Genomic DNA, 18257 nt, shown 5'->3' with positions numbered 1-18257 from the left:
AATAAAATAAAATAAAATATAATATAATATAATATAAAATAATATAATATAACATAATATCATGCAATATAATATTTGTATTGGGTTATTTTACGACGCTATATCAACATCTAGGTTATTTAGCGTCTGAATGAAATGAAGGTGATAATGCCGGTGAAATGAGTCCGGGGTCCAGCACCGAAAGTTACCCAGCATTTTCTCGTACTGGGTTGAGGGAAAACCTCGGAAAAAACCTCAACCAGATAACTTGCCCCGACCGGGGTTCGAATCCGGGCCACCTGGTTTCACGGCCAGACGCGCTGACCGTTACTCCACAGATGTGGACTATAATATAATATAATATATAATATAATATTAGTACATTATGCAACGAGCCTATAATGGTACTGTAGTAATTAAGATGCGAGTATGTTTGTTTATGATTATGTAAGTGAGGAATGGAACTGGCCTGAATTGTGAGATGTGCGCAGGCGCGAAAGTATTGATTTTTTCCGAAACACGAATGCCATTGACCTTGATATGATCTAGAGAATAACATGAACATTAGGCTTGATATAACTGGAAATTGATTTAGGATTGAAAAACGAAATGACAAATTGAATTTATTTGAATATTATTTACAATTAACGCTAATTATTATAGTAACAGAACATAACCTTCTGCGACAGTATTGGATTTCCAGCCTCCGTGACTTTTCGCTAATTGTCTTTCGATTGCATATCCGAGAATAATCGATACTTGCGGTTTTATAATGATACTATCAGTACAAAGGTTATTTATCAATGGCTGAACAACTGAATTATAATGAATAGGTGTACTTGAATGAGGTGCATTAAAGGGCTACTACCAGGTGTATAATTACTACATTTCGGCATGGTCGAGCATAAAATATATTACTTTATTCATAGTTTTCTGCCCATAAACAGCTATATTATACGGTTTAAGGTATACTGTAAGTAATAATATGAGCTGCTGCCAGGAAGTCAAAAGGGGAATCGATATGCCAAAGGAAGTTTTTAATAGAAAAAGGAGCATTTTCTGCGGACATTTTGAAAAATAACTAAAGAAGGAACTAGTGAAGTGCTTTGTGTGGAGTATGACATTGCATGGTTTAGAAACATAGACATTATGAAAAGAAACGAATAGAAGCTTTTGAAATATGGATATGGAGAAGAATGGAGCGTGTGAAATGAACAGACAGAATAAGAAATTAAGCTATGTTAGAAAGAGTGAGTTAAGAAAGATTAATGCTGACACTGATCAGGAGGAGAAAAATAAATTGGGTGGATCATGGACTAAGAAGAAACTACCTACTGTTGAGTGCACTGGGAAGGAATAGTGAACAGGAAAGAAGTTTGGGATGGAAGAAAATATCAGATGACAGCGGAGACTAAGAGTAAAACGGAAAATACGGGAGAACAGAGAACGCTAGATTTGCAATGAAAGACCTGCGCTCGGGCAGAACACTATGAGTGAATATATGAGACAGGATCTACAAGAAATCTTTGAAAACAATTATGGATATAAATGAAACTGGGATAAACAGTTTGAAGAATAAATTGTTAAATTTGGATTGAAAACCAATGCAAAATAGACTTTCACAAATCATATGGTATCTTTAATCAAGGAAAATTGGAAGATAACTAAAGTGATAGATATGTGAAGGGTGATAAGAGATAATGTTCCAATTATAAAGGAATAAACTTTCTAAGCTCTGTATATGAAATATTTTCTTTCACATTAAATTGATGGTTACAATCTTTAGCAGGACGGATTTTCATAGAAGATCAATATGACTTTAGAAAAGATCTACTATAGATACCATTTTTGCAGTTACATAAATACTGGAAAAAAAGGAAAGATTATAACTTATCAAATATTTTTTTTATTTTATGGACTCTAATTAACACATTATAATAAACAAACACAATATATGGAATATTTTAAAGGAATACAAAATACCACATAACATGGTATATAATAAAATTCCTAAATCTGCCAAAATAGAAATATAAACATTTAAAACATAGGAAAAGACAACCCTGGTATGCATTTTAAAGGTAATCAAAAGCTGGGAAAAGGATGAGGCCAGTCACCAATAATAGCTGAAGTAGAACAAATCTAGCCTGACCGTTGGGCTAATGGCTACAATAGACTATCTTCTTTCCTCACAGGAGAACCAATAAATTTGAATTTGTGGTGGCCTAAAAGATAAAATTTCACAATCGTTCTCCATTTTTTCATGTCATAATTACACTATTATGTAAATCATAGTACTATTTCTTCATATGGTGAAATACATGGGATTTCTAAGGAAATATTATAAGGAGAAATTAACCTCAAGAAATCGATTAAAATGGCTCTGACACCTAAATTTTCAAATATTCCACATTGGGCTTATACAGGGACATCATTTAATTTTTCTTCAACTTTTATTGTACCTGAGTTTTTGAATGTATTTCACTCCCACCCCTTCTACTAACGAAGTTCTAACTATCCTCCACACAGAACGACGACCGCAGTTCTGAGTTAGTGATTATAGTATGTTTCAGAAACATGTTCGCGTTTTCCAGTGACGAAAACTTTCAATCTTGAATCACATTTTCGCACAGGTACTGTCGTCCGTTTGCTTACGTCGCATCCCGATTTCCCCCACCTGCTTCTGCTCGCTCCACTGTAAAGACTAGTGGCTGGGATTTCTTAGCTCTTTTCTGAAAACATTAATTTCTATTAGGAATTAATTGGACGTCTACGTAATGTTATGCTACTCTTTAAAATAACTTAAATACTCGTAAAAGGGCCTCGTTAAGTAATTAACTATCACGTGATTCCCCTCCTTTCTACGATCCTGCGACATAACCACTTGGATGGACAGTAGATAGCATGTCTGAGTAATTTTATCTGTGCGGGTCGGGCAGAAGTGAAGACTGAATTTACAGTACGTAAGGTACTCTTTTATAGAGTAGGTACAGAATTACTTCAACGTGAGTTACTAGTACGAAGGACGAAACTGGTAATTGGAATTAGGTACAATAGTCTATAGTGCGATAATATGCACAAAAGAACTGAAGCCTGTATCGAAATGAACGGCCACCATTTTCAAATATGTGTTTAAATATCCATATTATGATTATTTTTCATTTTAACTTCATTCTCTATATCGTATGCTAATGTGCTGTAGACAGTATAATATACACTGCATAATGAATATGTTCGCATGGATAACTCAATTCGTGAGTAAAAACATTTATTGTTAATACTGTACTGTATTTTGATTAAACAAAACCTAATGAAAATTATCACACTCAAAATCGCGATATTTCCTAGTTTACGTAAATGGATGAACTACTTTTCTTCCCTCCTGTACCTAGTAAAGTGATTTTTTTCTATTTTACTCCAGTATCATCGAACTCCAGTCGTGGAAGGGGGTAGCAAACGGTGTTTCCGGGTCTCAATCATTAATCCAAAGTTATAGCCAGGTTAATATTAAAAATGTTAGTAAAAATAAAATGATGTCCCTGTATAAATAGTCTAAGCTACAGTTCTCAAATATGACACAATACATCTTACGTCATACGAAAATGAAATCCTTTAAATCGGTCGAAAAGAGTTAGTTTCAGCAAGAGACAGAGTTGTGTTTGTACGCAGAGTTGAATAAAGCATTTTTCACTGAATGAAACACGAAGATGGATGATATCTGCCCGACTGTGGTATTCGTGAAAGATATTGTGACAAGAGAAGAAGGATGAAGTATAAAATGACCTTATACTGTAGTATAAAACACGACATCCCACAAAATAAATATTCGTATACTTATTTCCTGAATAACGCACACAATTTTGTATATTTTCCAGGACTAAACTATTATATACGGTCAGTATGCCCCGTACAGAAGTATATTAAATTATTTCTGTTCTCAATGGATAGACATTTTAAGTACTATCTTATATTGTAGTCTGCGGATGTGAGTGTAAAGGCTGGTTCACAATAAACCGGAAACGAGAATCGGAACGAAAACGAAAACGGTAAAATTGTTAAAATGTATAAATTTAAATGTGGGCATTCACAATAATTAACGAAAAGCTTGCCGGAGCCCAAGTTCGGGAAAGGAGAGTTGGCCAAGTTTCAACTTTGGCGTTCATGTTCCCGATCACAGCCCACTAGATTCATTCTATTGCCATCTAAAAGCTATTTTGTCGTCATATATTTTGTAGCAAGAAGACCGTGACATAACCTATGCATTATTTTGTCCTGTGCTGTGCATCATGGAGCAACTTTTATTTGATGAGATTCTAATACTGAGTGTTGAGGAAAATCCTCGCGTTTACGATAAGCGGCACGCTTCGTATAAAGATGAGAAAATGAAAGAGAATACGTGGCTTTCAATAGCTGCATCTTTGAACACCGATCGTAAGTGAATAATATTTTATTACTGTATTGGTTGTATTACACACTACATATTCATGCTTCAATTCAATAACTACTGTTGTGTTCATTTTTGTTCTATGACAAATATTTCTTTTCTAATTATTTTACGTTATGGTAGACTTAAAATAGGTTGTGATAATAAATATGCATGGGCATATTTATAGTACCGTACCTAATGAAATGTTTCAGTCGAAATTTCGAAGTTGGTTAACCTGTTTTTATGTTGGCTGCCTTGTACTCATGAGAGAACGCCATTGGTCAATTATACACAAATAACATCAGAATGCGTAATATCGACTTTACATATCGTTATTGACATGCATATCGAGTGGCTGGTTGAGTGGAAAAGAAGGCCTTATGGCCTTAACTCTGCCAGCGAAAATAAAACATTATTATTATTATTATTATTATTATTATTATTATTATTATTATTATTATTATTATCGATATGCATTGTCGTCTACGTTCTCGTTTATTGTGAATCAAAAATTTTCATATTCACGTCCTCTGCTTCTCGTTTTCATTCTGGTTCTCGTTCCCGGTTTATTGTGAAGCAGCCTTAATACACAATTCCGAAACATGAATCTAGTTACCGTAGAAAGTTGCATTCTCAATGTAAAACGACAAATGTAACTACAACGTAGCCTACATAAAGTGTTAATAACCATTAATATACTTTAAAAGACCTGCGCCTTTATATCATAATCACAAAATCACAACTAGTATAATAATAATAATAATAATAATAATAATAATAATAATAATAATAATAATAATAATTTTTTAATTTCGAATGTCCCGCTGATAGTATGGATTAATAATTGGCCTGAAACTCCAATCTTAACTTTGAACCAAAACATATGTCTTGGCCTTGTGGTGATGATTCATCCCGGAAGACAATAGAGGACAAATAAAATAGAAGTAACTTAAACGCAGTCCTTTTGATTTATTTATTTATTTATTTATTTATTTATTTATTTATTTATTTATTTAACCTGGTAGAGATAAGGCCATCAGGCCTTCTCTTCCCCTCTACCAGGGGACTTCAACTACAATAATAAGAATAGAATTACAATTATAATTACAATTAATATTAAATTTACAAATACAATAAAAATCGAAGTACTAAAAGATTAACTGATTAATAAAAGCTAGACAGTTTATTGTAAAAGTTAAGAAGAGAGAAGCATTTCTTTTATTGATTAAGTACAAATTAAACCTACTCTACGCAGTAAGAAAATGCTTAATAAGCTTGCTTTTGAACGCTACTAAATTCCGACAGTCTCTGATGTCACTGGGTAGGGTATTCCACAAGCGGGAGAGCGAGATTGTTTATGATGATGAATACGATGATGTCTTATGTGTTGGTATGGCTAGTATGCGGCTATTTTGCGTGCCTGTGAAGAGATTATGATATAATGACAGGTAACTGAAACGGGAGGCAAGGTAGGTAGGTGTAGAAGTGTGAAGGACTTGGAAAAGGAGAACAAGAGAATGAAAATTTCTACGTTCGTTAAGCCGTAGCCAGTTTAGAGCTTGGAAGAATGGGGTAATGTGGTCAGCGCGACGGACATCGCAGACGAAGCGAACACAAGCCTTGTGAGGAGAGCATAACTTATTAAGAAATCTAACTCATAATAATATAGCTGTTAATAATGTAAACTTCATTTTAGAAAGAAGGACACATTTAATATTCACATTTTCACACAACTATACAAATATTTTACTTACGTCAAATGAAGAGATCAGAGGCAAAGGGGTATAAGTGCATTTAAGTTATTTTTGAGAAAATACGGTTGAAAGTACTTAAGCTTTTCTAAATTCCGTGAAATATATATCCCTCTGCCACTAAAATTTTAGATGTTTTAGCTCGCCCTGGATGTACTTACAGTAATTCCTGTTCTTAGAAATTTCACTTGTACCCCTTTGCTTCTGACTCCCTCATTAATGTATTTAGATTCAAAACTGGAGAGGCGATCAGGATGAAGATGGCGATAATGGTTCTGGTGCTGCTAATGATGGTGGTAATAATAATAATAATAATAATAATAATAATAATAATAATAATAATAATAATAATAATAATAACATTGGTAATAGTCACAATATATTAATGTATGTCATATATGTAGAAAGAGTAAATAAAATGTGAATTGCTCGTGTACTCAGAAAAGAAAACTTTCATAGAAATGTTCTTAATTTTTCCTATCGTCGCTTCATAATAATCTTCCGTTCGCTGTTAATGCTGTAATTTACTGAGCGGAATATTGTTGTTTGTGTTTGAGAAGATTGCGTTTTCTTGCTGAAACTTTCATCAAGGACTTTACACGGAGGGCGCGTTTCTTAAGCATGGAATTGCTTCCTCGAAGAGCTAGCTCCTCTTCGAGTGTTCCATTCAGCTCGGAGCAGATTACTTCAAGAGAAAAAAGGAGGGAAACTTATTAAAATTACACCGGAGTGTTTTGTAATTTCCGCGAAAAGAAGCGAGTTACTTATCAAATTGTCTGTATCAACTCCAAATGCTCGAATAACAATTTTAAATTAAAATTTCAAGCACCACATAGAACAATGGATGCAAACTCGGTAAGTAACAATGGTTTATTTTAAATTAAATCATTTCCATCTTCTTTCAAGATTCTCACAACTATTATGAGACCGACTCTGCACTGCAGAATTCTGTAGTCCAAACTTCGAACACGGTCTTGAAATAGACACCCAGTTTTATAGGCCTATCAATTGAGTGAGAGATCGAGATTTTAGAAGGGGAAAGTAATTACGGGAAGGGACTAGGCAGAGCGCGGAAGGAACACTAGGTCACGGTGTTGCTACTAACTGTAGACCAGTAATTCCCAACAGGCGGCCCGTGAGTCACAAGTGGCCCACCAAATGTTTAGTTCAGGCCAACATGGAACACAATTCAAGGTTTCATAACCATAGTGGACCAATCGCCATTTACTGAAACCGTATAAAACAAGGGTTAAAATGAAATTACCACCATAGTACAATGGAAACATATAGCAAGTAATATAATGTAGACACATTCAAACAAAATGATATGTTGACTAACTTACTGGCTTTTAAGGAACCCGAAGGTTCATTGCCGCCCTCACATAAGCCCGCCATTGATCCCTATTCTGAGCAAGATTAATCCAGTCTCTACCATCATATCCCACCTCCCTCAAATCCATTTTAATATTATCTTCCCATCTACATCTCGGTCTACCCAAAAGGCCTTTATCCCTCCGGCCTCCCAACTAACACTCTATATGCATTTCCTGTTGCATCAGCATAAACACAGTACTCGCATCCCCTGCTGCATCTGCACAAACACGGTACTCGCATCCCCTGCTGCATCTGCATAAACACGGTACTCGCATCCCCTGCTGCATCTGCACAAACACGGTACTCGCATCCCCTGTTGCATCAGCATAAACACAGTACTCGCATCCCCTGCTGCATCTGCACAAACACGGTACTCGCATCCCCTGCTGCATCTGCATAAACACGGTACTCGCATCCCCTGCTGCATCTGCACAAACACGGTACTCGCATTCCCTGCTGCATCTGCACAAACACGGTACTCGCATCCCCTGCTGCATCTGCATAAACACGGTACTCGCATCCCCTGCTGCATCTGCACAAACACGGTACTCGCATCCCCTGCTGCATCTACATAAACACGGTACTCGCATTCCCTGCTGCATCTGCATAAACACGGTACTCGCATCCCCTGCTGCATCTGCACAAACACAGTACTCGCATCCCCTGCTGCATCTGCATAAACACGGTACTCGCATCCCCTGCTGCATCTGCATAAACACGGTACTCGCATTCCCTGCTGCATCTGCATAAACACGGTACTCGCATCCCCTGCTGCATCTGCACAAACACGGTACTCACATTCCCTGCTGCATCTGCATAAACACGGTACTCGCATCCCCTGCTGCATCTGCATAAACACGGTACTCGCATTCCCTGTTGCATCTGCATAAACACGGTACTCGCATCCCCTGCTACATCTGAATAAACACGGTACTCGCATACCCTGCTGCATCTGCATAAACACGGTACTCGCATCCCCTGCTGCATCTGCATAAACACGGTACTCGCATTCCCTGCTGCATCTGCATAAACACAGTACTCGCATCCCCTGCTGCATCTGCACAAACACGGTACTCGCATCCCCTGTTGCATCTGCATAAACAGGGTACTCGCATTCCCTGTTGCATCTGCATAAACACGGTACTCGCATCCCCTGCTGCATCTGCATAAACACGGTACTCGCATTCCCTGTTGCATCTGCATAAACACGGTACTCGCATCCCCTGTTGCATCTGCATAAACACGGTACTCGCATCCCCTGCTGCATCTGCATAAACACGGTACTCGCATTCCCTGCTGCATCTGCATAAACACGGTACTCGCATTTCCTGTTGCATCAGAGTAAACGCAGTGCTCACATTCCCTGTTGCATCTGCATAAACGCAATACTCACATCCCCTGCTGCATCTGCATAAACACGGTACTCGCATCCCCTGCTGCATCTGCATAATCACGGTACTCGCATTCCCTGCTGCATCTGCATAAACACGGTACTCGCATTTCCTGTTGCATCAGAGTAAACGCAGTGCTCACATTCCCTGTTGCATCTGCATAAACGCAATACTCGCATCCCCTGCTGTATCTGCATAAACGCGGTACTCGCGTTCCCTGTTGCATCAGCATAAATGCAGTACTGACATTTCCTGTTGCTTCTCCATAAACATTCTTCGAACGTTCGTGGATCCGAATCAACATCACATCTTCCGCATTGAGGAATTCTATCAAACGCGCTCTTTTAACCTCACGTCCATGCCAGCGATTTTATAAAAGAGTGTGGTGCTGCTATGTGTTGACTGAAAAAGTAGGATTACCGAAAAATGTACAAGAGAATTTGAGATATCGCGCAACCTTTCGTCCATGTCAGACATGATCTAAAACAATGTAGTGTATTGACTGAAAAAGTAGAGACCACCGAAGAAAAAATAATGTGAGAGGCATTACTTACTGACTGTCCCACATAGTTACAATTTGAAATTTATGATACTCAGAGCTGCAAAGAACTAAAATGCAATTTTAATTAAATTAATTCCTTTGTATACAATATATGAGTGCTTTTTTTTCAGATTGTTAGACACTAGCATTGTAAGTGTTTTCTTAATGTTTGTACCAACCTACAATATGAATCAAATTCCTTGGACATGAGTAATATAAAAAAAGTTACAGAAATAGAGTTTCAGATAGCCATCTTCTACATCCTTTGACGTTAACCATCCGTCACATAAAATCTCCAGTGAACATCGTGTCTTTATTTCGCATTAAGATGTTATTCAGTCGATTTAAATATAAAGTTGATGTAAAAATGTTTGCTAACAAAGTTATTACCAGGGAACGGATTTATATGGACTAAAAATATATGAAATATGTAAATATATATGTAGTTATTTTTACCAAAATATGGAATTAAATATGGATTTTTACCAAAATATGGAATTAAATATGGACTTAAAATTATAAAAAAATGACTATGTACGTTAAATATTGGTACATTTTAATCAAACTAAACAAAAAATATAATGGACGTACCTTATCTTCCAATGTAGTTTCAACAAAACACAATTTTTATTGTCTGTTACCATAACAATAGGTTACAAACATTTCTTTCAAGTGCTGAAAAGTGAATCTTCTTCTATTGTCTCTGAGGATAGATTTATACTGACTAAAAGAGCGTTCGACGTCACAAGAAGTAACTGGTACATAATTCAATTTCACAATGTCTGCTGGGGATAAGTCCAAGTTAATCTTCACTGTTGATTCACCACTCATCACAGCAACAACCTTTTGTAGTTCTTCATATCCAGGGTTTTTTGAAAGTACAGTGTCCACCTTAGCTCTTACTGCATCTGCAACTTTACCTCTACCACGATTCAGTTGTTCCACAGTACTATTTATAATTTCAAAACTTTCAGATAGTGAAAGGTGCCTATTTTGGAGACTTTTGAGCGTTTTTATGATGCATGAAAATGTATGCTGAATGTGAGCTAAGTCATTCTTCACACTTATGTCACAGGTAACTGTTTTCGCAGTATCAATTGAGACTGCATCTTCAGAGTCCAATGCAAGGAGAACATTGTTAATAGAGTCTATATGTTCGGCATAATATTCAACTGCTTCTAGCCATGTACCCCATCTAGTTAAAATTGGCTTTGGTGGCAATGGAATTTCAGGGTACATTTCTTTCAACACGTTAACTCTACTGGGAGCTTTGAGAAATACTTTTTTCACTGATGAAATCAACAAATCTACTTTAGGGAAATTGTCTCTGACCACTTCTGCCACACGATGAAATGCATGCGCCACACAAGTAAAATGAGTCAATTTAGGATATACAACAGATAATGCTTGTCCAGCTTTGACCATATAAGGGGCAGCATCGCTAATAAAGAATAACACATTATCGTACATAATACCCTTTGTCCACAGGATACCCATAGCTTCGTTGAACAGTTTAACTATAGTTTTGTTATTGCACTTTTCTAGAACATCACAATGTAAAAGAATTCGTTCAGAATATTGTTCACTTAACAAACCGATAACTACATTACCAACAAGTCTACCTTCTTTGTCGGGAGTCTCATCAATGGAAACCCAAATTGAACTATCTTTAATTTCATCTCTTATCTTCTGTATTGTCTCATCGTAGATGGATGGAGCATACGTCTTCCTAAGTGTTGACTCATCCGGGATTGTATGTTGAGTATATTTTTCAAGGAATTCCCTGAAGACCTTATTCTTTAGTTTGTAGAGAGGAATATCAGCAGAGATGAGAGAACGGCACAGGTCGATGTTAAACTCAGATCTTACATTCGATGTTGTTGGTTGTGTTAAAAACAATTGTCTCTGCTTGGAATTTAGTTGTTTGTTGGCCTGATGTTTACTAGTTGTAATGTGTTGTTGCACCAGGAACTTTTGTGTAGATGATACTGCACACTGACACAAATTACAAAATAATATTTTATTGTCAGTTGATAAACCATCTTCTTTAAATTCTGAAATGTAACTTGTTAGTTTTGATTTTAAATTGACTGAATGACGTACTTTTGGCATATTTACCGTCTTTATAGTATGATTTACAAAACTGAACCTATGTGTACTCTGACTGGCATTTAACTGTTGAGCTGCACAACTGAAGTCTGTTAAAAATTTTAAATTAAATTAATACAGTTTTGTAACTTACTTTCCCATTGTTGATAGGACTGCTAATTTTCAAATAACTCTGATGTTAAAGGGATTACTGAGCATGTGTTTAAATCTCTATTGTTGAAATGTATTTTTAAAAGTTAATGGAATTTTGTTTTGTTTTATTGTTAAACCTAATATAATATGGACTGTTTTATATGAAATATGGAAAATATATGGAAATTAACGAAAATATGTACTAAACTCTAAAATATGGAAAAATATGGAAAATAAAAGTAGGATTTTTCAACCCTACACATTGTGAAACATAAAGATAATGCAAAATATAAATTATATTAGCTTTATAAGTAAATATGTATTTACATATAAATCCTTTCCCTGGTTATTACTGATTAAAAGTTACCGCTATAAATAATAGGAATAAGAAAAGTATTTTAAACATAGTAATTAATACAAAATAGAAGCTTCCTCGTGCATATGAATATTAAATGATTATTATCTCAACACTGAAAATTAAGGGAAGTAACTGGGAACCGCAACTGTATACCTGGGGCATGGGATGTTCTATTTGTATAGGGACATCATTTTATTTTTACTTCAATTTTTATTGTACCTGAGTTTCACTCCCACCCCTCCACTAATGAAGTTCAACCGTCCTCCACACAGAACCAAGGCCGCATATACAGTTATAGTAGACTTACGGTCATAGTAAACAGTATGTTCTAAAAATATGTTCGCGTTTTGCAGTGAAGAAAGAGCTTTCAATATTGCATCATTTTCCATTTGCCTACGTCGCATCCCGGTTTCCTGCTTCTATTCGCCTCTCAGTAAATGCTAGTGGCTGGGCTGTCTTAGCTCTTTTCTGGGAACTTTAATTTCTGTTAGGAATTGGACGTCTACGTAATATTATACCCTTACAATAACTTAAATAAAAGGGCCTCGTTAAGTAATTAACTGTCACTTGATTTCCTCCCTTTCTACGACACTGCGACGTAACCACTTGGACGGACAGTAGATAGCATGTCTGAGTAATTTAATTTTTTCGGATCGGACAGAAGTGAAGATTGAATTTACAGCGCGTAAGGTCTCTTTTATAGAGTAGGTACAGAATTATTTCAACATGAGTTACTGATACGAACTACGAACCTGGTAATTGGAATTAAGTACAATAGTCTATATTGCGATTATATGCACATTAGAACTGAAGCCTGTATCGAAATGAACAGCCACCATTTTCAAAAATGTGTTTAAATATCCATATTATGATTATTTTTTTAATTTAACTTCATTTTCTATAGTGTACGCTAATGTGTTGTAGACAGTATAATATACACTGCATAATGAATACGTCCGCATGGAAAGCTCAGTTCGTGAGTAAAAACACTTATTGTTAATAATGTACTGTATTTTGATTAAACAAAAACTTAATGAAAATTATAAAACTCAAAATCGCGATATTTCCTAGTTTACGTAAATGGATGAACTACTTTTCTTCCCTCCTATACCTGGAAAGTGATTTATTTGTATATTACGCCAGTATCATCGACCTCCAGTCGTGGAAGGGGGTAGCAAACGACGTTTCCGGTTCTTAATCGTTGATCCAAAGGTATAGCCAGGTTAATATCAGAAATGTTAGTAAAAATAAAATGATGTCCCTGTATTTCCCTCCCGAAGAAAGTTATGTTAGGAGTCAGTTTCACCAACAAATGTTAAAAATATACTAACACATCGTGTGTTAAAACAGGCTAAAATTTAAAATTGTGTTAATTTTTTTTAATGCATTTTGGTTCCACGATTTCTAGGTGGATATTAGCTAACATTTTTGTTAACTCTAGCCACGACAGTTGAAAGTCTCCCGAAAACTGGGAACAGTGTGAATCATATAGTGTATGTCAGGACCAAAGCTTTTCTGAACGTCTTTCACTCGCTTCACAAATAAAAATCTGGTGAAATATTAGAAACTTCTTGGCAATTATTTGTTAATGGCAATTAACTGCTAAACTGACGGTGTGAAAAGAAACAGAGGATCCATATTCACTAATAGACTATAGAAACGTCTCTGTTATTGGAATTCATAAACAAATATACAGTAAATATTATATTGTGGAATGGAAGAAAGCAGACGTTGTGAAAATAAAAGCCAAAGCTCTTCAATTGATGAAAACATATGTTTGTATCATTATTGCTATAGCATTAGAAACCTTTTGGATTAGTCTACTGACGGTTGCTTTAGATATTTCTACATTATCTCCTATCAGTGACTTAACCAGTGACGTAACATTTTGGTTTAATTAATAATAGCAAGAGAGAGACATATTTCTTTTCCGTTGTGTATTCTAACCTCTCTTGAATTTCGTCTATTTCCTTGCTGACATTGTTTTCGAGTGTCTGTTTCTCAGTAAAAATTCGTCCTCTGGCAGATTGTTTAAATTATCAATCCTCATATCTCTCTCTCGACGACGACATATATTTTAAAAGTCTACTGTAAATACATCAATTACTAATCTACAGAGTCATTTCCATCAGCCATAGTTGAGGTTTTAACAGTTTGTTAAGGTTTTTACACATGTAATTCGGATGTTATTTTAATAAAATGTTTAACAAATTGTTACATTTAACAACTGGTTATAAAACAATTTTTTGTTAAATTTGCAGTTGAATCAATAAGACAATAATTTTGTTAAGGAGACACTTAAATTAATTTTACAATATCCACAATTTTCATGCAACATTTGTGAAATTTATGTAATAGAAATATTTCGATTAAATTTTAAAGTCTTAGTTAACTTAGGGCGATAGCAAAATTTGGTAAACAAATTTAAAAAAGCCTAAAGAAGTCTATAAGAATAAACCATGATTTATACAGAATTTTAACAGACAAAATGAGTAATGAGCATAGATGTTATAATATAGTATAAATTTAATACTATTTATTTATTTTAGATAAAATTATGATTGCTTACTAAAAACCTTTGGTGATGGAAAATTTTTGTAAAGAGGTTTGAAATCGTTAAGAAAAAGTCCATAAGCATCAACAATTCTTTTTCTGCCCTAGACTTTCCATGGTTTTCCTCAGGCGCTAAGACAAATGTAGGGATGAGACCTAACAGAAACGGGCAACGGATCTGTTTCCATCCTTCAAAATCTTTTCCCTTTGGATTTCTTAGGAGTTTTCAAAATTCGCGTTGTTCGCTTGCTCTCTGGGCTCTAAAATTCGGGACTGGCCTTAGCCGTCAAACTAGCCTGCCGAACAGCCAAACCTCCCCCAGGCTCTTGCAATTGCTAACTTAATGAAAAACATATAGTTATTTTGCTTACATTCCAGTTAATAATAGAAATAGGGATTAATTATACAGTTGTTTAACAGGGCTAACGGCTTCAAAGCTGGGAATTTGAAAAAAAAAAATCTAGTGGAATGTTTTCCCCCCCCCCCCCCAAAATTAACAGGGAGCATAGGTTAATACCGTGCTAGCCATTAAAACTCATCCTTAGGATTCACCCTTGTTTGATTATTGGTTGATCTCTTTTAACAAACGTAATATATAAATTTTGCTCAGCTGTGATAATGCTGCTGATGATGGTGAAGATGATGATTATGACGGTAATAATTAGGGCTGGGATTTTGATGACCCATAAATCATGCAAACTGTCCTAAAGCAATGCATTTATGACCTAAAAATGTTTCAAAAATGCCCTTAAAATGCCCTAAAAATTCTTCTTGCATAATTGGCTTAGTAGGAAAAGAGGTTTTGTATTACTTAATATTTAGATTAGTAATTAAATTAAATTCTACGAGTAGTACCAACATTTAAGTTTATCTAGTTTTACATAATTTTTCCTAAGTGGTACACTTTAATAAATTTTACCTGATGTAATTTCCATGTAGCTCATCACAAGGCCACTCTTACCCGGAATTAGCAGGTATAGAGGAGTCTATATTGAAGGAGTGGTTGGAGTGTACTACGTTAAAATGGCAATATTTGTGTACAAAAACGATTAAAATATTATAGAAATAATGGGTGTTAGCCATCGGCTTAGCTTGGTCGATTAAGGCGCTTGCCTGCCGATCCGGAGTTGCACTCGGTCGCAGGTTCGACTCCCGCTTGGGCTGATTATCTGGTTGGGTTTATCCGAGGTTTTTTCCAACTGTAAGACAAATGTCAGGTAATCTATGGCGAGTCCTCGGCCTCATCTCGCCAAATATATCGCTATCATCAATTCCATCGACGCTAAATAACTTCGTAGTTGATATAGCGTCGTTAAATAACCAAGTAAAATAAGAATGGGTATTAATGGATAAAATATGTTGACAAATATCAAAGAAAATAAACATTATCTTATATTAATAATGGGGATTTATGGCTAAAATTAAATGAAAATGCCTCAAAAATGTCCGAATGAAACAAAAGATGCTCGTATGAGTTGAAACAGGCAAAAAATGCAAAAAAAAATGCCCTAACAAATATGTCTTAAAACACTCAGTTTATCACATAACATATACATACTAAAGCAGCTATGTTTCTGGCTTACTAGAAAAAAGATGCAATTTCATCAAAATCCTAGCCCTAGTCATAATAATAATAATAATAATAATAATAATAATAATAATAATAATAATAAGAAGAAGAAGAAGAAGAAGATTGTGAGTGCATCCACTTGCTCGTATTAATTTCGCTTAATTAATTTAGATTTAGACTTCTTTTTTGGTTCAGCAGCCTTTTTAAGCCAAGACTGCCCAAAGAATCTTCCTGTGCTTTCCTTTTCCATTGTTTAACTGAAGGGTCTTAACCCTTTCTTACCTATAGATATAATATGGCAATAATTAACTTTATAGCATTTATATACTTATGTGTTACATATGAAGGTAAATTTTGCTGGATAACTTCTATTTCAATACATTTTCATCAATATAGTTTTGTTTCAAATGTTGCCACTCCCGTAACTTGGTCCTAATACAGCTATTTGTTTCAACATGGATTGCTTGTAAATTTAATTTGGGTTAGAAAGGGTTAAAGTCTCTTTCGACGTCGTCAAGCCATCTTGTAGTTAGTCTTCCTACTCTTTTTATAATATACAACTGATCGATGAAAGTGACCTTTTTACATGAATTCCTGTCATTGGTTCTAATTAGATGCCCTAGTTATCTCAATCTATTGACTTTAATCACTTTCTGTGTTGTATCTTATCTGCCATATGCCTTTGTCAAGAGTGTTGAGACAGCCCCGTCAATTAAAGGTAGGAAAAAGTAGCCATTAAATATTTCAGACATTCACTGCTAAAACAGATCCACCAATGAGCATAAGTCATCAAGTTTCCTTTGTTGTGTAGGTGGAACTTGATTCTGTTTTTTGTGGGTACAATTATTGCTAGCGCTCGCAGGATGTGAGTCAGCACAGTCTTCGATACGGTCTAAAAAGTGATTCAGCTGCTTGTCGCAAACGTCAGAAAATCAATTTACTTTGAAAATGTGGGCTTTTATCCAAACTTCATGACTGGGAATGTATTCTACAGACTGTTCTTGAAAGCTTCATGGGCCCAAATTAACAGGAAGACTACATGAGGAAATTATGTTCCATAACGACTGTGAATGATGTGATAGGTGTCATGCAAGAAGTTATGTCATAGTACACATAGTAAGCAAACTTTCTAAGTTAAGTCAGAACCAAAAGATATAACAAATTGACAAACTTGGAACTAGTTCTGCTAGCTCTCAATAGATGACAGTATTATTAGGCCTGGTAAAAATGTGTTAGGGAAAATGATAAGGTAGATTAAGTATAAATTATTCTCATACTTGATAATATCAGCGGTTTTCTGAAAAAAAAAAAAAACTATGCTTTTTATAATGAGCTGAGGAGAATGACATTTTTAATACTATACTATTGGCGACACTGACTGAACTGTTATCTTTGTCGTCTATTCAAAGAAGTAATAACTAAACTTGTTTTTTTGAAAGATGGGACATGACAGTTAAGCGGCCGAGCTTGGAACTACAGTGCTATGTTGCCAATATGGACTACCATGCTGCCAGCTGATGGAAGCTAGCAATTGACGTTAAGATGGCTGACGTTGAAACATTCATTGACAGTTGACGCAAAGGTAAGAAAACAATACAGTACAAAAATCGACAGAGAATCAAACACGAAACGTACCAATGCTAACATTGTGTGCACAATAAATGTCGCCAAGAGAGCTATTAAGCACTCGCCACGTGGAAAAGGTAAGTTTGGCAACTCAACCGTTGTTATCATAGCAACAGGCCTACCAAGCTATGTGGCATTCAGTTGTTTTTTCCGATCGTAACGCTCCTGTCATGTCCTATCTTTCAAAAAAACAAATACCGTATAAAGAAGTCATACTTAATACGAACAAACTACCGATCACTATCGATTACTATGGTTGAGACATCTTTGAAAGCCAGTGTACAGTATTAGGACATATAATGCATAGCCAATTAGATCGCCAAAGAATACGCTGGTATTCAAGTTTAATTTTTAGTAGTAAAAGACTATTTTTCTTATATACTTTCTCGGACATTCCCATTATTTTGCTACCGATTATCTATTCTTCATTATTGTATTAATTTTGTT

Source organism: Periplaneta americana, chromosome 16 (genome assembly GCF_040183065.1).
Source record: "Periplaneta americana isolate PAMFEO1 chromosome 16, P.americana_PAMFEO1_priV1, whole genome shotgun sequence".
Lineage (NCBI taxonomy): Eukaryota > Metazoa > Arthropoda > Insecta > Blattodea > Blattidae > Periplaneta > Periplaneta americana.
This window is presented reverse-complemented; position numbering follows the sequence as displayed.